This window comes from Ursus maritimus, unplaced genomic scaffold (assembly GCF_017311325.1).
Source record: "Ursus maritimus isolate PB19 unplaced genomic scaffold, ASM1731132v1 scaffold_17, whole genome shotgun sequence".
Classification (NCBI taxonomy): domain Eukaryota; kingdom Metazoa; phylum Chordata; class Mammalia; order Carnivora; family Ursidae; genus Ursus; species Ursus maritimus.
This window is the reverse complement of record NW_024424119.1, coordinates 12,170,389-12,192,876: the sequence shown is the minus strand read 5'-3', so window position 1 is coordinate 12,192,876 and position 22,488 is coordinate 12,170,389.

The following is a 22,488-nucleotide window of genomic DNA, read 5'->3' as shown; positions in this document are numbered from 1 at the left end:
ATCTATATCTATATCTATATCTATATCTATATCTATATCTATATCTATATCTGTATATCCATAAGTTCCATACAGGAATAGCCAGTATCTTCTTTCTTTGCAACCTGTCAATAGCCTTCATTATCAGAATCCCAACAAATATAATAATGTTAACAGCTAATATGTATCTAGTATTTCTGTGCCAGGCACAGTGCCATTAAGGTAAATGTAAATTTAATCTTCTAATGTACGTTTATATTTGATCACTTAATCTTTACACAGACCTAGGTGATAGGTCCTACTGTTATCCTCATTTAGATGTATGGACACTGAGCCCTGTAAAAGTGAAGTAACTTATTCAAGTTTGCATAACTAGTAGAAAGGAAAGCTGGGTTTTGTTTTTCCTTTTGTAAGTTTTCTCCAGATGTAGCTCTTTCCTTGTTCTTTAAAAACTGTTCTTTGTTTCAATTTTTGGACAGATGACAGAGTCATGTGGTTTAAAAGTGAAATGATGAGTTTCTCTTTCAAACTTTTTTTTCTCAGCTATTCACTTCCCTTTCCCCTCACCATCAGTCTTAGTAGTTTCTTGAATATTCTTTCAGAGATACTCTATTTCCTAAACAAGCAGATATAAATAGAAAATAGTTTTCGCCTTTTTGTGTTTTCCCCAAAGGGTGACGTCCTTTATACACTGCTTTGTACCTTCTTTTTCCACTTGGGTAACTTTCCACATAGTTATACCATAATTTACTTAACTGGTCCCCTGTTGATGGACACTTAGTATACGTCTAGTCATTTGTTACTATCAACAGTTCTGCAATGAATTACCTCGTATGTATAGCATTGGCAAAGGTGAAAGCTCGTGCTAAAACCTGTACCTGTCTGACCTTAAAGCTACTTACTTTCCACACTGCACTGCCTCCCCATACGTTGTTGATTGATTCGAGAGCATGATTCTTCTTAACTCCTCTCAATTTTATGGGAATCCGTCTTCACCCCTGTGACTCTCAGCTCCCAGCTCCAGGTGTTAAGTGTTGCAGGATGGCAGGGTTCTTGTCTCAGGGAGTCGAAGAGTGAATCTCGAGGACACAAAAGGGTGAAGGGAAGTCAAAGTTTACTAAGTGAAGGTGAGAGCAGAAGGGAAAGCAGCAGCTCTCTGGAGTGCGAGGGGTCCCAAATGGGTTGCCACTGAGGGCTCTTCGTGGCAGTCTTTTATTGAGAACTGACTGGGAAGCATGAGGCCTTGAGACGCTTGTGTCTTCTTGGTTTGTTCCCTTATCTCTTGTTCCGCTGTCTCAGCGTCTCTTCCTGCCAAGAATGGTTCCAGAGTCCAGTCAGGGGAGTCAGGGGCCCCCTCGCTCTCCTGCCTAGACCTTAACCCCTTCCCAATTCATAGGACAGGGCCTGTGGGCAGAGAGAGCTGTACTGGGATTGTGAGGAGTGACTGTATACTTTTTAGTTAGTGGGGGTGAGGGGTAGGGCAAGTCTCCAAGGAATCTGGAAGCGACTTTCAGGACCCTGAGGGGCCAGCTGCTACCAAGATAAGGTTCCTTTTAAACATAAAAGGTACTAAGGCTCCTTGAGGAAGGTCACACTGTGCACGAGCCGGGTGTCTGTCAGTGGGCTGCAAGCTCTGAGGAGATTTTAATGTAAGTTACATTTCCTTTTGCCTTCGTTTCCCCCACCACAATCACTTCCGAACACCTCTTACATTCATAAACAGTCTCTTCAGGGGACCCTCATTCAGACTACTATGACCCTGACGATCAGTCTAGAAAAGGGAACTCATGAACTCAGAGCACTTGAGAAAGATTTTCTTTGCTTGTTGGTTTAAGGCAAATGTATTTTGGGAAGTAACCCAGAGGCTGAAAATGTCGAGGGCAAATGGAAAACCTTTTCTGAAGGGAGACGTGACCTGAGTCCTGCAAAGACAGATTGCTCACCAGTATCTTGAGCAATGTATGGTGTCCGCCTGACACTTAACATTCATCATTTTTCTCTTGCACAACTTTTCACTGTGCATGGGACTTTGTCCCAGATTTGAGTCATTTCCTGTTAAGTTTGACATCCACCTTGTGGTGCTCAAAAGTTTACTGGTCTTATAAATGAATAACTTAGCAACTCTAACTAGCTCTGAACTTTGGTCTAGTTCGTGTTGCAATGACGTGCCCTCCTTTGTGAACTTTCACCTAGATTCCCTTTGTGAACTTTGTGAACTTTCACCTAGATTCCCTGAAATTATGAATAGTACTGTCTATGGGCCTAATAATTCTTTTTAATACTGTATATTGATACTTGAGACAACTAAATACGTCATAAACATTAGCACATACATTTAAAGTTAAAAAAATTTAAAAAATAAAAACAAACCAAAAAAACCAAAGTTAAAACCACTCTTCCAATAAATAAATAAATAAATAAATAAATAAATAAAACCACTCTTCCATCTCAGCCACAGAAAACAGCACTTGCTTGTCTTTTTCATTCTGTGGTAATAGTAATAAATATTTATCGAGGCCTTACCACGTGCTAGGTATCGTGATAAGCCCTCTGGGTAGTACTCACAAGAGGTGGGTTCTATTATTATCTTCATTTTGTAAGCACACAAACTGAAATACACAGAGGTTAAGTATTCGCTTCAGGCTATACTAAACGGCTATTAGTAGGGAAACTGAGGTTTGGAACCTCTGTGGTCTGGTTTTGGAGCCCATACTGTTAACCGCTCTGCCACGAATTTGTTAGGACTCCAAGCCCTTTGTCTACCTTACTGCTACTGTCATTTCTTACCTGCCCTTTCTTTCTGTCCTACCTATCACCACCTCTACTCTCTACCATCTTAGCCAAACAGTGGCGAGTTGAGGAACAAGTAACCCAATTTAGTGATGTACCAGAAAGCCAAGATTCTGTGCCTGGGATCTGTACTACTTGAGAACGTTTCAATGAGTGTCATACATTGAACATTACCGGTGGGTGTGTACTGCTTGAGAATGTTTCAATGAGTGTCATAGTCCTGTGTAGAGGCCAAAACACTGGTAAGGAAAGTCAGACCATGCTGTGGGATAGGTTTGCATTCTGGGGGGGGGGGGGTCCAGGAATTACCCATGACCCTCAGAGTGAAGTAGGTATAGACATGGTTTAGATTGAGGAAACACTTGGCTTTCCCATCTCTGGCTTCCTAGAGATTTCAAACTTCAAGCTTTTTATGGAAGCAGATAAACTAGCTCTTTCTTCTTTCAAAATAGCTGTCCTTCCTGAAGATTTCCTGAATCCTCCAGATCTCTCTGCAATCCATCCTTCACACTGCTGCCAGAAACCATATCATCTCCTCCAAGGACTCCCCGGTATCACTGTAAGAATGAAATCTACACTCCTGCTCTCATCACCCCAAGCCGTAATGATCTGGTCCCTGCCTCTCTGTCTGCCACCCCCTCCAAATACCCTTCATTTCACTCCCTTCCACACCTCGAGCGGCTCACCTCTGTTCTAGTTCATTCCCTTCGCATGCTCTTCAGGGATCTCCCAGATCTACCTTCCGGCCTCATCTCCTACCATCTTCCAGCGTACCCTCTGTGCCAGCCTCACCACGCTAAGCTTCCCCGTGTGTATCATGCACTTTGCTAACATGGTTCCCTTCCCTGGTTCTCACTTGTTCTTGAAGGCCTCGCTTCAGGACACCTCCTTCGTTAGAGCTTCTTTGCAACTACCTGCCGCCCCACCCCTCATTCGAGTGAGCGCCAGGTTCAGTCACATCCGCAGGTTCTGAGTTTGTTCAGATTACATGTGTCTTCAAGTAGTGATTTGTTAACAATCTTTTCTCCTCCCATAGACTGTAGGCTCCTTGAGAATGGCGAAGGACACTTTCTTTTCTGTCTCCTTTCACAAGTTCTGCTGAAGTACCTGGTACATAGATCGCGTTCATTGTGACGTGGTTTGGAGTGTTGTTGGGGTCCAGAGCTGATGGCCAAGAAAGAATTCATGAGACGTCTTTGGTGCAGAAAAGTGGTTTTATTAAAGTACGGGGACAGGACCCGTGGGCAAAAAGGGCTACACCCGGGTTGTGAAGAGTGACTGATTATATACTTTGGAGTTGGGAGAGGTTGGGACAAAGGGTGGTGTCCAAATGGACTTTCAGGATCCTGGAGGCCTGGCTATTATTAAGCTAAGATAGTTTTTCCCTCTAGCAAGGCATTAACATTAAGACAGTTGGGAGTTCCCTGGAGGAATGTTACAGTCTACTTACTGCAGGTATTTGACAATGGGCTGCAGGTTGTAAGAACATTTAATTCTATTTACATTCCCTTCTGCCTTTGTTTCCCACGTCACTGTGAAGGGGAGGGTGATGTTAGGGCTCCGGGAAATTGAGTCTCTGGGTTTCTGGAAGTTAGGCGATTGATAAGATTTCTTTTTTCTTGTAAATCACGAAGATGTTTGTAAAGGATGGAGACTCACATCCTGCAGGACTGGGATCTCTCTCAGTTAACTACTAGTTGTTGTTTCCCCCCTTCCTTTAGCTTTAGGGCAGCCCGCAGCGTCTGGGGAATGTCACGCAGATCCCACCCGGGAGTGGGGAGGGGGGTTTGCGGGGTGTCCTCTTGTGCTTTGCCCTCAGCTTACCTTCTGCTCCCTCATCAATGGGAAATTCCCTGAATAGTCTATTTCTTTTTGTTGTTAAGATTTTACTTTTTATTTATGTTAGAGTTCATGCAAGCAGGCAGAGACACAGAAGGTGAGGGAGAGAGAGAATCCCAAGCAGACTTTGAGCTAAGGGGAGCCCGATGCGGGGCTCAATCCCATGACCCTGAGATCATGACCTGAGCTCACATCAAGAGTCAGACACTGACTGAGCCATCCAGGCGCCCTTTGAATAGTTTATTTTTTAAAAGTATTTATTTATTTATTTTGAGAGAGTGCGCACGTGAGCACGTAGCCACAGTGGCTAAATTATTTAAAAATAAATAAGATGTAAACTTCTGTTCCTTAGTCCCATTACCCACATTTCAGATGCTCAATAGCAGCATGTGGCTGGTGGCTAGTATATGGTTAGCACAGATATAGAATATTTCTATCGCTAGCAGAAATTTCTATTTGACGGCATCGATCTAGAAAAATAATTGGTACAGATCAGTGGAGTCCAAATAAAGTTTACATTTCTTTAAAAAATTATTCTTTTTTTTAAAGATTTTATTTATTTATTCGACAGAGATAGAGACAGCCAGCGAGAGAGAGAACACAAGCAGGGGGAGTGGGAGAGGAAGAAGCAGGCTCATAGCGGAGGAGCCTGATGTGGGGCTTGATCCCATAATGCCGGGATCACGCCCTGAGCCAAAGGCAGACGCTTAACCGCTATGCTACCCAGGCGCCCCTAAAAAATTATTCTTGTGAGCACATTAGGATTAACACTGATACTACAATCTTATAAATAATTGTTAATTCTTTCCCTTTGGAATATTCAACACTTGGTCCGTGACTTGGGGTTAGAGTAGAGAAATAAGGAGAAAAAAAAAAAGCCATTAGTAACAGTAAAGCATGTGTTAGAAAAGTGCTTTGAGGAAAATCTCGGCAATCAGAATCCTGTGTCTTAAAAGCAACTAATGACTGTTAAAGGCGGATCTCTGCAGATCTTTTCCAAGATATATAGAGTAAAAAAAAAAAAAAAAAAAAAAAAGATATACAGAGTAAACCAAATATCTATTGTTATCTTAGAAATCTGGTCCCATCAAAAGGCCGACAATTTCCAGTTCATCATCTTGACCCTTCAAAAATGTTTCAAACAAGAGGTAAAGAAAGTCGATAAAAGCAATTTCAGAGGTGTGCTCAGATAACATTTTTTCTTACAAACCAGTAATACAAGCACCTCTGGAAGTCAGTTGGCTCCAAGTTCCTCCTGCCTGTAATGGACAGTCCCTGAAGGAGAAAAGGAAGTTAGAGTCTGCCTGCAGACGAGGCACTTACAGACCGGGATTGTAAAAAGGCATTCATTCATTCGAGTTGTATGGTGGTTTTCCTGACATGTACGCCAACTTAAAAAGTTGTATACACCTTTATTATTTTTTTTTAAGATTCTATTTATTTACTTGAAAGAGAGAGAGAGAGCACAAGCTGGGAGGGGGTGGGGAAGGATAGAGGGAGAGGGAGAAGCAGGCTCCCCACCGAGCGGGGAGCCCACTGTGGCGCTCGATCCCAGGACCCCAAGATCATGACCTGAGCCAAAGGCAGAAGTTTAACCTACTGAGCCACCCAGGCATCCCTGTATATGTCTTTAAATGAGAGACAGAATCTACCATATTATTCCAGATATCTGATAAACACAGCATTACTCACATTTCTTCTTAGAGAGGAGTTTGCATTTTAAGAATAAATATTAATGTCCTCAAAACACTGCTTCGAGGAAGGTCAAGAGAGGTGTGAGTGGGGGCATTTATACAGTGAGAAGCAAGAGCATATCTACCCTGTATCATTCATCCTGAATTCCTAAAATGCAAACTCTTCAAGGCGTTTGGAGGAGAGAGAACTATTTCAGATTTTTTCGTCAAAAACGTTAGAAAGTCAATGGGTCTCCTTTACTGGTACCAATGAGAGTTGGTACTTCTCCCAATGATTTCTCTTGACTCTTGCCCTGCTCCCTAAATCTAGGTATTCCTTAAGGTTTGCTCAAATCCTCCTTTCTCTTCTTTCTGGGCTCTCTTCCTTGACCCATGGCCATATCACAACCCCTAACTCCAGTTATCTCCTCCAAGGTAATGACGCTTAAATCAACCTCTCCCCCCATGAGCTGTGTGTGTGTAGGGACAATGTGTGCAAGCCGATGCAGCTGGTCTGGAGATCACACTTGGAGCAAGGCTCTAGGTGAGGGGTTCACAACCCTTTTCTGTATGTGGCCAAATAGTCTCTGTTTCAGTTACTCTGTTCTGTTATTGTAGCATGAAAGCAGCTGCAGACAACATATAATCAAATGGGCATAGGTGTGTTCCAACAGGATTTTATTTTCAAAAACAAGAGGCAGGCAGGATTTGATTATAGTTTGCTTTTTTTTTTTTTTAAAGATTTTATTCATTTATTTGTCAGTGAGAGGGAGGCAGAGAGCACAAGCAGGGGGAGCGGCAGGCAGAGGGAGAAGCAGGCTCCCCTGTAAGCGGGGAGCCCAATGCAGACTCAATCCCGGGACCCTGGGATCATGACCTGAGCTGAAGGCAGACGCCCAACTAACTGAGCCACCCAAGCATGCCTAGTTTGACTGATTGTTGTTCATCATGATTTTCAAGCAAGGAGCCCCTTTGGAATCTGCTGAGAGAGAAAGGATGCGAGAGAATGAGAGGGAAGATACTTTCCCCCATCTTTTTTTTTTTTTTTTTAAGATTTTATTTATTTATTTGACAGAGATAGAGACAGCCAGCGAGAGAGGGAACACAAGCAGGGAGGTGGGAGAGGAAGAAGCAGGCTCCTAGCGGAGGAGCCTGATGTGGGGCTTGATCCCAGAACGCCGGGATCACGCCCTGAGCCGAAGGCAGCCACTTAATGACTGCATCCCCCAGGTGCCCCATCCCCCCATTTTTCCCAATCAGAGCAATTTAACTTTAATCCATTTTGTTTACACAGTGAGCAAGATCTCATTTGCACAAAGGGTTTCATGGCCAAAAAGTTTGAAAGCCACTTGTCTACATGTTCCCTGAGGTTCATTCTCGGTGTGAATTGGTCACCTCTCTCAATCTGGTCACTGTCTGCTCTGCTTTAATCCATCTTTTGTGCCAAAGTAGTAACGTAATTGCCCATTTCTGACCATATCAGTTCTCAAACTTCAGTGATTCCCATGAGCCATTCCCAATCTACCTCCTTAATCTCCCTCTACTGGCCTCCAACGTGCTTTATGGAACGGCCACACAGGACTCTATGCATGACACTCCCCAAAGCCGTTTTCCCTTCTGTCCTTCTGCGTGTGCTGGCCTTGCCTGGCATGCCCGTTCCCTCCCACCCTCCCTTTCCACTCGGCGAGCCTCAAATGCTGCTTGCTCTGTGAAGTCCTCTATAATTTCACCACCCAGAAATAACCTCTTCCATGCTTCTGTGTGCTTTGCTCATGGGGCATTTATGTGTCTGGGTCCCAGCTCCCCTGCTGGATTCATGTTCCCTAACGGCAGGAATCACATTTCATGGGATCTTTCTCCCCAGCACAGGCACAAGTCAGTACCATATACAGAACGGCCATTTGAGTTCTTTATTCGGATCAGAACAGGGCATGTCCCGGCACAGCGCATCCTACCTGCCCAAGAACCTCTTCCCCTGCCTGCCACATTCTCGCGTCTTCCTCCTCCCCTGCCCGCAGAGGACCACGGTTACACGGCACAGGTGTTTCCCATCATCCCCAGGTGACAAGAGGAGCTGCTGAATGCTGAGAGCTGAGAGAACAAGACCCAGGTAAGCTAGCAGTGAAAGGGACACGGGCACGGGACGGAGAAGTCCAGGGAGGGAGAGACAAGTCCAGTAGCCTTGGGTGACAGGCAAACATAAGGCCTATGGCCCAGATGGGCAAGGTGTAGGCGGGGGCCTTTGCCAGGGCTTTGAGAGACAGAGTCATGCAGGAAAAGAGAGCAGCAGGACTCAGAAAGGCACACACCTCTGCTGAAAATTTACAGCCGTTGAGCTTGGGGTGGATTTCTAACCCTCTGAGCCTCATCTGCACATTAAGAATAAGAATATCTTTTTAAATGCTCTGAGGGTTAGAAAAATAATGTGTCTGGTACAGAATGGGAGCCCGATACGTGGCATTGTAGGTTTTGAAGAAGGGGAGTGAAGAGGCAAAGGAGATTTTATTAATTGCTTTTTATTTTCACTTGGGATTTATCTGGCAAATTACACTGGCCTCCTCTTTAACTGTGGTTGAAGGGAGAGGGTAGCGGTCTGGCACGCGCATAGGGGTCACCTGGGGATCCATTAAAAGGCAGGTTTTCATTCAAGCTCCTGTGCTTTTGAAAGAATGAAGTCAGCTACGAGAGGTTAAAAATCTCTCGCGGAAGAATCGTAGCACCACGCGCTACACGTGAGTAATACCAAATTCATTCTGTGAGGCCAGCATCACCATGACCCAAAAACCAGACAGACACCACAAAAAGAGAACTAACTATAAGCCAATATCTCTGATGAATGTAGATGCAAAAAATCCTCAACAAAATGTTAGCAAACCCAACCCAACAGTACACTGAAAAATCATACACCATGATCAAGTGGGATGATTTATTCCCGGGATGCAGGGGGTTCAGTATTCACAAAACAACATCATCAGTAAGAGAAAGGATAAAAATCAGAGGATCCTTTCAGTAGACGCAGAAAACAGCATTTGACAAAGTACAACATCCATTCATGATAAAAACCCTCAACAGAGTAGGTCTAGAGGGAACATAGCTTCATAAAGGCCTTATATGAAAAATCCACAGCTAACATCATACTCAGTGGTAAAAAACAGCTTTTCCCGTACGGTCAGGAACAAGACAAGGATGTCCACTCTCACTATTATTCGACATTAGTACTGGAAGTCCTAGCTGCAGCAGTTGGACAACAAAGAAATAAAAGGCATCCCAATTGGTGAGGAAGAAGTAAAACTACTTCCAGATAACACGATACTATATATAGGACACCCAGCAGATTACCAAAAAACCATTAGAACTGATAAATGAATTCAGTAAAGTCATAGGATACGAAGTCAATGTACAGAATCTGTTGCATTCCTATACACTAATAATGAAGCAGCAGAAAGTGAAATTAAGAAAATACCATTTATAATTGCACCCCAAACAATAAAACACCTAGTAATAAACTTAACCAAAGAAGTGGAAGGATATCCCATGCTCGTGGATTGGAAGAACAAATATTGTTAAAATGTCTGCACTACCGAAAGCAACCTACAGATTTAATGCAATCCCTATCAAACTAACAAAAGCATTTTTCACAAAACTAGAACAAACAGTCCTAAAATTTGTATGGAACTATAAAGGACCCCAAAAAGCCAAAACAGTCATGAAAAAGAAAAAACTGGAGGTATCACAATTCCAGATTTCGAGTTGTATTACAAAGTGGTAGTAACTAAAACAATATGGTACTGGCATAAAAACAGACACATAGATCAATGGAACAGAATAGAAAATAAATAAATAAACAAACAAATAAATAAATAAATCTTAAAAAAAAAAAAGGCCTCACTTGCTGGATGTTACATCATCCCCGTGACCTTCCCTGTGACGTACTACTATTCACTAGGATCACGAGACTCCCCTTGATTGTATTTGATTGTTTACCGCCAATAAATACGCGAGGTTGCAGCTGTTCGGGGCGGTCGCACTCTTTGCGGGCGTCCCCTGCACCCACGCTTTCTTTCACAGCTAACCTGTCTGTGGCTTGTCCTTCTCCCGAAGCACACTTCAGGCCACCACACTTAGCTTCCTCTTCAGTGAAACAGGACCTCCTAGGGCAGTTGTGTTGCTCAGAGGAAGCAGTGTTTATGAACACTGTGTCGCTGTAAGGTATTTGGTGATATGTAAACTATGATTTACACAGGACTATGCCCCAATCACGAGATGTAGTTCTTACTTCCTATCTCCATCTGCCTCCTTTAATGCAAGTCTGCAGCAGTGAAGTCTACCTCCAGTCTCTTTCTGAGCCCCTCATTCTTTTTGTTTTCTTATAAAGATTTTTGTTATTTATTTTGAGAGAGAGAGTGTGAGCAGGGAGAGGGGTAGAGGGAGAGAGAGAATCCTAAGCAGACTCTGTGCTGAGCGCAGAGCCCAATGCATAGCTTGATCCCAGGACCCTGAGATCATGACCTGAGCTGAAATCAAGAGTCAGACACCTTACCAAGTGAGCCACCCAGGAGTGAACCCCTCCTTCTTCTGGGCTACCCAATCTAGTTACTTCCTGGGCCCAGCCCTGCCAGGAATAGAAAATGTAGACCTTTGGCTCATAGTGAAAGCATCCTCAAATAGACTGAGGCAGCTGGTCGCTGACAGGTCAGTCCAGTCCCACGATGACCTAAGCTGGACATTGACTTCTTTGCTTCCATGTACAGCAAGTTCTGCAATTTAACACTTATTATACTACTTGCAAAGAGTCAGACCATTAGACTTTGAGAGCTCTACATCTGTTTTTTAGTTTATTTATTTTTTAAAGATTTTTTATTTATTTATTTGAGAGAGAGCAGGAGCAGGGGGAGGGGCAGAGGAAGAGGGAGGAGCAGACTACCCCCTGAGCAGAGAGCCCAAGCCGGGGCTCCATCCCCGGACCCTGAGATCATGACCTGAGCTGAAGGCAGACGCTTAACTGACTGAGCCCAGGCGCCCCAAGTGAGGCCTATTCTTAGACATGTTTCTGTGGACCCTGCGGGCTATTGTCAAGAGCAATCAGGTTTCTGCTGGGGCTGGGGTGGTGTTCTGCCCTTTAGCAGACCAGGCTTCCTGGCCGCTCGTTATCTGAGGGTATTTCGGGAAGGACAGCATCCCACCCTGAGCAAGCCAGGCATTCCCAACTGCTCGTGCTCTGACATTCACGCTAAAGTCCGCAGGGTCACAAACATGTTTTCCTATTATATCCTTAGCATAAGCTCTCGGCCAGGAGCTGGGCAGTGGCCCTGAGATATGCCTCTCAGATACCCTTCCAACCACAGGAAGCAACTGACCGAGGGCCCCACTGTGTTCTGAAATGCGCCCACGTGTTTGAGCTAAGGCCACGCTGCCCATGGGCAGCTCCTGGCCAGTGACGGGATGCACAGGGATGTGAAGGCAGGCTCATTCTCTGGTGGCTTGCGTGCTCCCCGACAGCCTTGCTGAACGTTCCTTAGAAGACACTGTGAGCTAACATGCTTCCGCTCACCCTCCCTTCCTCCCCGACAGCCTTGCTGAACGTTCCTTGGAAGACACTGTGAGCTAACATGCTTCCGCTCACCCTCCCTTCCGTCCCTAACTTCTTCTCGCCGGGTGAGCCCTACATCATGGTCTGATGGCTCTCTCTGCCTCTCCTGGTTCCCTCCTATTTTCTCTTAGAGGCAGTTCCTGCAAGTTGAAGTTTTGGCATCAGAGATCTGGATGATTCTAGGCTGTGCTTCTAATCAATGCACTATATTGTCTTTTTTTTTTTCCTTGAAATTCATTTTAACCTGAGTCACTAGATGGGCACATTCTTTTTCGACCAGCTTGCTGCTATTTTTAATTCTTTATTATTCTTTATTATATTTATATTTATGTATATGTGATTATGTCTGGCATAGGACATAGGCATATAAGTTGAAGTTATTCTATCTCGTTAAAAATGCAATTGTGCTTTATTAAATTACGATCGATCACTATTCTTTTTAAGTAGGCTCCACACCCAACATGAGGCTCGAACTCATAACCCTGACATCGAGAGCTGCATGCTCTACTGACTGAATCAGTTAGGTGCCCCTAGAGTTTATTAAATTATGTAAACTTACAAGATTCAGTTTCACAAAACTTTGTGTTTAGTTTACGTGCAGATTTTGAGGTTTCTTTTGTTGTTCTTTTTTTTTAAGATTTTATTTATTTATTTATTTATTTATTTATTTATTTATTTATTTATTTTTAAGTAAACTCTATTCTCAGTGTGGGGCTTGAAGTTATGACCCCGAGATCAAGCATTGCCTTGTCTCCCGAGTGAGCCAGCCAGGCGCCCCCTATCATTGTTCTTTGTTAATAATTTGCCCTCTACCATTCTTCATCCCCACTTGTCATTGTCCTTATTAATGTTCTGGGGTTTGTAATTACGCTGGCCAACCTAGGGATTCTAGGAAGGTACACAGGCCAGAAAAACGAGCATTTGCCGGTCACCCTTATGGTGACCTGGAAACGTCATAAACCCACAAATGCTAGTCTAAGGAGGAAGCTGTGCCGATCTGTTGAAGTGGTGTCACCAGAAGAATGGGGGCATTGTAAGCTGTGAGCGTGACACCATAGAACGTAAGGTGGGGAGCAGGCAGAGGAATCAGCAGGCTCTTACTTCTCGGCTCTTCTTGGAATTGGCCGGCAGTAAGCCGGTAGCCTGCTGGACTTGTCTCTCCCTCCCTGGACTTCTCCGTCCCGTGCCCGTGTCCCTTTCACTGCTAGCTTACCTGGGTCTTGTTGTCTCAGCTCTCAGCATTCAGCAGCTCCTCTTGTCATCTGGGGATGATGGGAAGCACCTGTGCCGTGTAACCATGGTCCTCTGTGGGCAGGGGAGGAGGAAGACGCGAGAACGTGGCAGGCAGGGGAAGAAGTTCTTGGGCGGGTAGGATGCGCTGTGCCGGGACATGCCCTGTTCTGATCCGAATAAAGAACTCAAATGGCCGTTCTGTATATAGTACTCTGAGCATTACAATACTTACCTCCTGCTCATAGATGCCTAGAGACAGGAAGTGTGGCTGGAGGATAGGAGACTAGAGTAGCCAGACAAGAAAAAGGAAGGTGAGAGCTTAAGCAGCAGAACTTGCTTTGGTGAAGAAATGAAGAATGTCTTCAGGGAGCTGTGTATGTAACCAGGCTGGTGATTAGCAGGAATCCGTTCACTATGTGTGCAAGTGCACATGCGTGTGCACATACGTGCACACGCACACACACACACACACACATACACACACGGAGCAATATTACCCTGCTGCTTTACACCGTCAGAATCCTCAGACATGACCTGTATTCGGGGCTCCTCAAGAGTAGGGGTCATGAATTCTCCATCTGTTGCTTTGGTTGCATGGCGGGGCCTCCCTGAATACGTGTGTTGTTCTTTTGGGTGTCATGGAAAATGTGTTCTTGGCTCTCTGGCAATATGCATTGTGCTAACTGATTTGTATGCCTAAGAGCACAGAGCTTCCTTCTCTCATCTCCAACACTGTTCATCTGCACATCTTGAGAACTCTACCTAACAGTCCAGTTTTTTTCTTTGTTTGTTTTTGTTTTTTTAAGCAGGCTTCAGGCACAGTGTGAAGCCCAACATGGGGCTTGAACTCACCACCCTGAGATCAAGACCTGAGCTGAAATCAAGAGTCAGATGCATAACTGACTGAGCCACCCAGGTGCCCCCTTCACAGTCCAGTTTTAACACATGTCTTTGACTAAGCATGAGGTGTGTCATTGCCAACAGTCAGTACTAGATTGGACCCCTACAACCATTAGCCATTTTCTGAGACATCTGGAGAACCAACTATAAACAAAAAGTAGAGGATGAGGGGTGAGCTATTGGTGGTGATTGCGGTGGTGGTTGCTGGGGGGTATGGGCAAGGACCTGAAGGGAAACTGCTCATTCTGGCAGGGGGAGGATAGTGCCTGCAGACCCAAGACAAGGAGTCACAGGAAAAGGAAGCCTAGGGCCTTCTACTTTTTCCGAGATTTCTACCTGCCAAATTTCCTATGGATTCAGAGGATTGGTAAGAAGCTGCCAAGTCTTTTCAGGGACCCCACAATTGCTTGAAGATTGTATTAGGGATTCTCAAAGATAGGCACGACTTCAAAAGAAGTCTGTGTGAAGCTAATGATGGTAATATGTGACCCATTTGTAAGGGTTGGGCATGCTGCTTTTTGTGTATTAACCTTGTATGCTGCAATAATCTTTTTATATCACTTATTAGCTCCAGAAATTCTTTTTTCAATTCTTTTGGGTTTTCTTTTTTCTTTTCTTTTTTTTTTAAGATTTTATTTATTTATTTGACGGAGAGAGACAGCCAGCGAGAGAGGGAACACAAGCAGGGGGAGTGGGAGAGGAAGAAGCAGGCTCCTAGCAGAGGAGCCTGATGTGGGGCTCGATCCCATAACACAGGATCACGCCCTGAGCTGAAGGCAGACACTTAACGACTGTGCCCCCCAGGCGCCCCGGGTTTTCTATATAGACTAGCATGCCATTTGTAAACAAAGACAGTTTTATTTCTTCCTTCCCAAACTGCATGCCTTTTATTTCCTTTTCTTGTCTTGCCTTATTTATTAGCTAAAACTTCGGTACAACGGTAAAAGGGAATGGTGGGAGGGGACATCCTTCCCTTGTACCTTATCTTTGTGGGAAAGCTTCAAGTTACTCACATTATGAAGCTTTTTGTTTTTAAATTTTGTTATGCTTTCTGCCTACAAAAGTAGAAATACAGGCTCATTACACATTTTCAAATGTTTAAAGAAATATGTAATATGAAAAGTGGGAGTTTTTTTTCAGTTCCTAACAATCTGCCCCATGTTGCCATTGCCAGTTATTTGATATGTCTCTCACGATGGCATACTTTGTGGGGCGCCTGGTGGCTCACGTGGTTAAGCATCTGACTCTTGATTTCACTCAGGTCATGATCTCAGGGTCATGAGATCAAGCCCCAAGTTGGGCTCTGTGTTGGGTGTGGAGCCTGCTTAAGATTCTCTCTCCCTCTTCTTCTGGCCCCCCTCCCTGTGCACATGCTCGCTCTCTCTCTCTCTCTCTCAAAAAAAAAAAAAAAAAAAAAGACATACTTTGTGATTTTGAAGCAAATTGTGTGTGCCTTAACACATGATATCTCTGACAAAAAATAAATTGCAGCACAAACTGAGATTCCTTGGTAGTTTGGAGTATAGGTATCAAGCTATGCGTTTGTGTGTAAATGAGATTCCTTGGTAGTTTGGAGTATAGGTATCAAGCTATGCGTTTGTGTGTAAAAGAGAGAGACAGAATAAATGTGATAAAATCTCTCCTACTCCTTTTCTTGGAAGTGTTCTTCAGTTCTTGATTTTTATCTTTCATAGGAAGTTGTGTTATGAATCAGGTAGCCAGATCATTTATTTAACATGAATATATTTAAAAATTTTTAAGATTTTATTTATTTATTTTGAGAGAGGGAGAGTAGGAGCGGGGGGGGGGGCAGGCAGCAGGAGAGGGAGAAGGAGACTCCCTGCTGAGCATGGAGCCCAACACAGGGCTCAATCCCAGGACCCTGAGATCATGACTTGAGCCAAAGGCAGACGCTTAACCAACTGAGCCACCCAGGTGCCATGAATATGTTAAAATTTACTTCAGTTACAGAATTCCCATTAGGGAACAGTAGGAAGGAAGGAAGGAAGGAAGGAAGGAAGGAAGGAAGGAAGGAAGGAAGGAAGGAAAGAAGGAATGTTATGAAAGGTTATGAGTTATGACCCACATATGTGGCTTGCTCACCTGTTGGGACAGCTGTCAAGAACATGATGACTTATGTGTGGCTTCTGCCCTAGGATCCTTGAAGTTCTTACAAATACATGAAGGGAAGGAGCCCTGTCTTAGATGCCTCACAAAGATACCCTGGAGTAGAAACTTAAGCATTCTTAAGGAAATGACTGGCTGGGAGACCTCTCATGGAAGTGAAACCTTGTACCTTTGGGGACGCCCCACCACCAAGCAGTTCCAGAAGTTGGTGCTGGCTGGTTGGGAATGTGTGTTGCTTGGAGAAGGCAGGTGTAGAGACCTAAAAGGGGATTAGAAATGGATCCTGTGATTATATTTTTCAACCTGTAAAACCAGCCTGAAGCCCCTTAATGTGGGAGGGGGGGAGCCATGTTTTTGAGTCCATATTCCATTACCGTCCTGTTATATCTAATCAGTATCTAAGTAATGAGTGTAGACGGTGAAAGTGGGGGTATGGTGGTAGCTGGCTGATCTGTATCTCAGTTTCAGAAAAATGGTCTTCCCTTTCTCCCGGGACAGTAGATTAGGGTGGTTTTAGTTTGCTAAAGCCAAACGTGAAAATGTCTACAGCCTTGGAAAAGCAACGTAGCTATCATCGAGGTCATTTTCACAGCATAACTTTGTGTCACATCCTTTTTTTTTTTTTTTTTTTCCATTTCAGTGTTCTAACATTTGAAGATCATCAGACAGATTGATTTTGGCTTGTTTTTACAGATCTTTTAAAATGACATCAGGATTACTCAACCCCAGTATGGTCTTAAATTTTATTTTATTTTATTTTTATTTTTTAAAGATTTTATTTATTTGAGAGGGGGAGAGAGAGTGAGCACACAAGCAGAGGGAGCTGCAGGCAGAGGGAGAAGCAGGCTCCCCGCTGAGTAAGCAGCTGATGCAGGACTCAGGACCCTGGGATCATGACCTGAGCGGAAGGCAGACGCTTGACTGAGCCACCCAGGCGTGCCTGGTCTTAAATTTTAGCAGGTCAACTCTGAATCCTTGATGAATTTCATAGCATTTATGGTACCGCGCTTCTGGGCACCTACTGAACTTTGGAGATCATGATCTACCCCTTTGTCTTCACGTGGGGAAGGTTTTGGATTTTTCTGTAATAAAATATTAAATTGAATTTAGGACTTGAGTTAATTGGCTCGGATAATAGGAATGACTCATGCACAAACTGAACTTCACCTTGACGGTTCCATTCTACAGCTCGGAGAGTGGGGTAATTCAGGAAGTGGCCCTGGCAGTGGTTGGAAGCCACGTTTCCCCTAACTTTCTCAGTCGTTTGTTGAGTCATTAAGGACCGTTAATATTGACTCTGTCAGAAGCCAGGCTAGGAAAAGAATCTTTGCCAAATCACATTCCAGAGCTAGGATGTAGAATGACAGTGAATATAATGGCCAAGTCACTCCTGAAACTTTTGGCTCAGTCATCATTCCAAAATTAACATACTTGAAGATTTCAGTTATTTATTTATTTATTTATTTATTTATTTATTTATTTATTTGACAGAGACAGCCAGCGAGAGAGGGAACACAAGCAGGGGGAGTGGGAGAGGAAGAAGCAGGCTCCTAGCAGAGGAGCCTGATGTGGGGCTCCATCCCATAACACAGGATCACGCCCTGAGCCGAAGGCAGACGCCTAACGACTGACCCACCCAGGCGCCCCCCAAAATTAACATACTTAAATAAAAAACCAAAACAAATCACTCCTCTCCCACCCCTACTTCCTACCTTGCTCTTGCCTAATAGGAAGACTCAGAAAAATGGAAGGAACAAGCATCTTCACAAAAATGAAACCAGGCCACAAGGACAGGTTTCCAAGGGTGCCTGGCTACAGCTTTTGCCTCCAACAAAACTGAGGAAGCCATGCGAGAGGGTGCTCGGCTGACGCTCGGTGCCCCAGGCCATTTTCATGCACACAGAAGCACGAGAGACCCACTGAGTTAGATAGATCATCAGTAGGGTTTCTTCCTGATCTAGAATTCTACGTTGTCATCTGGGCTTTGAGGCTGCAAATTAAAATGACCTAATTACAATGATTAATTCCTGAGAAAGAACAAAAAAGATATCAACGTGGTAACCACAGGTCTAATGTCCTTGGGGAACTGATCAAGCCTAGAGACTGACACACAGGTAGTATATGGGAGAAGGGGTGTGTGGGGTGTGTGTGTGTGTGTGTGTTTGGGGCAGACTTTCTTAACTTCACATAGCCTTCTTCTCCATCTACCAAGAACAGTTCCTTTCTGGTCCCCTAAGGAAATGGCCCTCACCTCCCCCCCCCTTACTACCTCATTCCCTCTTGATTTTTCTTTTTTTCTTTTTTTTTCTTTTTTTAAAGATTTTATTTTATTTATTCGACAGAGACAGAGACAGCCAGCGAGAGAGGGAACACAAGCAGGGGAGTGGGAGAGGAAGAAGCAGGCTCATAGCGGAGGAGCCTGATGTGGGGCTCGATCCCAGAACACCAGGATCACGCCCTGAGCCGAAGGCAGACGCTTAACCGCTGTGCCACCCAGGCGCCCCCCCCCCCGTCTTGATTTTTCTATTAACATTCATTCAACAAACATTTACTGGGGACTAGACATTTCTCCTTCTGAGATAGCATGACATAGCTGAAAGAACTTTGGATCTGAAGGTTGCAGACAGGATTTGAGACCCAACTCTAGCACTTAACAAACTGGACAGGTGACTTTGAGTCAGAGCACAGAAGAGGAACAGCATGTCCTTCCTCTCCCATGAGAGTATATTTTGTAAAGCGTTTAAAAAAGAAAAAGATTTTTATTAACCAGTCAATGCCCCTAGGGAAGGGGACCTAATAAACCTGTCTTTAGCGTTTTGGTTTGAATTCATCTATAAAGTGCATTTGACTTTTTCATTGAGAGCACAGGCTTGTTAGGATTGGAGTGTGTTGGGGAGGATACTGTAGGAGAGAGACTCCTCACAGATGAAGAACAGGAAACCACCTTGGGAAAGGAGGATTCTTGAAGGAGAGAAAATGGGCTGAAAGGGTAGGTGAGGGGCCTGCTTTCAATTTTCAATTTTCCTGTGGTCAAGTCCTGATTGTCATGGACGTGGATACACAGAGGACTGTGACCTCCAGGCGGAGCTACTTAGGTTACTCAGGACAAAGGCCATTTATTTTGCAAACTCCTATGCTCTAGTAGATCATATGTTCCTGGGTTATCAGACCTTGAGGTTGGGAATCAGTTCTCTTTCTAGCATTGGGGCTGGTCAGTAAGCTTGAGTTAGAGTTTAAATTAATAAATACAGTTGACTCTTGAACAACACAGGGGTCGGGTGCTGACCTCCTGTGCAGTTAAAAATCTTCATATAGGGACGCCTGGGTGGCTCAGTTGGTTAAGCGTCTGCCTTCAGCTCAGGTCATGATCCCGGGATCCTGGGATCGAGTCCTGCATCAGGCTCCTTGCTCCATGGGGAGTCTGCTTCTCCCTCTGCCTGCCACTCCCCCTGCTTGTGCTCTCTCTCTCTGACAAAAAAATAAATAAAATCTTAAAAAAAATCCGCATATAACTTTGATTCCCCCAAAACATAACTATTAACAGTGAACTGTTGGCTAGAAGCCTTACTGATAATATAAGCAGTTGATTGACACGTATTTTGTGTGATATGTGCTGTATACAGTAAAGTAAGCTAGAGAAAAGAAAATATTAAGGAAGTCATAAGGAAGAGAGAAGATATTTACACTACCGTATAGCACTTATTGAAGAAGACCTGCATATAAGTGGACTCGTGGCTCAAATCCTTGTTGTTCAAAGGTCAACTGTATATATTATAAAGGGCAATTCTTTATGCCCGAATGATTCCGTGAAACAGACCTCCTGTTGAGTTATATTTTTGTGTACATTGTGGGAAGGCCATGGAGCCAGGCATCTCAGGTTCTAGTTTCAACTCTGCCAGCTGTGATGCCTTAGGCAAATCAGCCGCTTCCTCCGTTAGAGGTCTGGCTGGAATGCAGTGTTTCTTACAGTGTAGTTCTTGGATTACTGGAATGACCTGGGCTACTTTATAATGTTTCTGGACTTGGTTTTTTAGAAAGATTTTATTTATGTATTTATTTATTTATTAGAGAGAGAGAGAGAGAGGGCGTGTGCACAAGCAGGAGTGAAGGGCAGAGGGAAAAGGAGAAGCAGACTCCCCACTGAGCATGGAGCCTAGGACTGAACCATCCAGGCACTCCTCTTTTTTTTTTTTTTTAAGATTATTTATTTATTTACTTATTTATTTATATTATTTGGGGGGGGTGAGAGTATGAGCTGGGAGAGGGGCAGGAGGAGAGGGAGAGAATCTCAAGCTGACTCTGCCCTGAGCACGGAACTCATTGTGGGGCTCGATCCCATGACCCTGAGATCATGACCTGAGCTGAAACCAAGAGTCACACGCTCAACTGACTGAACCACTCAGGTGCCTTCTGGACTATTTCTTAAATGTGGTGAAAAAGAATCTCTGACAATGAGGTCCCAGAATCTACATTTTTAAAAAGTGCCCCTAGCCATTGTCATGCACATAGGGACTCACTGGATGGGGCCATCAACAGGTTCTCTTCCTGCTCTAAAATTCTGTTCATTCTCATCACCTGTAATTTTACTTAGCTCTATTTTCTCTGAACAAAATGAAATTAAAAGGAGAAAGGCAACGACGCTAGCTAAGAACCTACTATTTGCCTGGTGCTGTTTGGGGCCTTACACTCATTGTCTTATTTTTCTGCACAATAATCCTTTGAGGTAGGTGTTATTGTTATCACCACAGCATACATAGATCCCAAGTTGGAACTCTGTACAAACTTCCAACTATAAGATGAATAAGTTCTGGGGATGTAACATACAGCAAGGTGACTATAGTTAACAGTACTGCTTTGTGTATTTCAAAGTTGTCAGGAGAGTAGATTTTAAAAGTTCTCATCACAAACACACACACACACACACACACACGCACAAATTGTCACTATGTGATGTGATAACTAACCTTATTGTGGTAATCCTTTTTCCATATATACGTATATAAAATTACTACATCGTACACTTTAAACTTATGCAATGTTTTATGTCCACTGTATCTCAGTAAGACTGAAGGGGAAAAGTCAGGGCTCTGATTTCAATGGTTTTTATTTTTTGTTTTTCGATTTTTTTTGGCCACTGTCTCATGCTGTAGTAAGAGACTACAAAAGAACTTATTATAATTAATAAGCTCTATTGCAGCACCTTATCTTCATATAATAGATTACTATGCTAGGAGCTGTTTCTTCATCCTTGTTGAATCACTGATTCTCCTATTATGAACATTAATTACCTGAAGTGATGATAATATGAAAACAGTAAGCTTCATCATACTCCTTGCCTTTTCTTACCTATTTAAAATGTATTCTTGGGCACCTGGGTGGCTCAGCTGGTTAAGCATCTGCCCTTGGCTCAGGTCATGATCCTGGAGTTCTGGGATTGAGTCCCACGTTGGGCTCCCTGCTCAGTGGAGAGCCTGCTTCTCCCTCTGCCTCTCACCCCACTTGTGCTCTCTCTCTCTCTTGCTCTAGCTCTCTCAAATAAATAAATAAAATCTCAAAAAAAAATGTATTCTTATATTCTATGCATTTTGTGAGGCAATCTAAGTCCTTTATGTGTGATAGGGAATAAATTGGATATAAATAAAAAACAAAAAGTAAGCTACATTATGAATTCATTTAATAATTGCATTCACTTAGGGGGGCCTGGGTGACTCAGTCAGTTAAGCAACTGACTCTTGGTTTCGGCTCAGGCTGTGATCTTGGGGTCATGGGATCAAGCCCACACTGAGCGTGGAGTCTGCTTGTGATTCTCTCTCCCTCTCCCTCTCCCCCTCCCTCGCCTGTGCTTGCTCTTTCTCTCCCTCTAAAATAAATAAATAAATCTTTTAAAAAATAATTGCATTCACTTAAAGAGAAAAAAAAAAAGTACATGAAGTTGTGACAGCCCAGGATTTCAGTTTATGAAATCTCAAACCTATAATGAGCTACAAGATGGAGGAAAAAGAAATAAATTAGACAAGACATAGTTTCAAAATTTGATGAGATCCATCTTTTGTATTCTTGTTCTTGAGTTATCTATTTCAAATAGAGAAGGGAGGTGGCCCTGGCAGGCTAAAATACATGAAGTTCTTTGAGAGGGAGAAGGAGGTTGGTTTATTTGGAAACTAAGTCAAGATAAAGGCCATGTGAAAGAGGAGCTGCCTTTTCCTCTCCGGGTATTTGGAGAGGAATAAAAGAAGAACAGCAGAGGATCAAGTTTGGGCATGACTAGGAAAGTAGATTAATTGGGTCATCCGAGAAATTCTTCCTGCTGGTGACCACTGCATGGAGTTTGAACTGGTAAAGCAGAAATCATCTGGC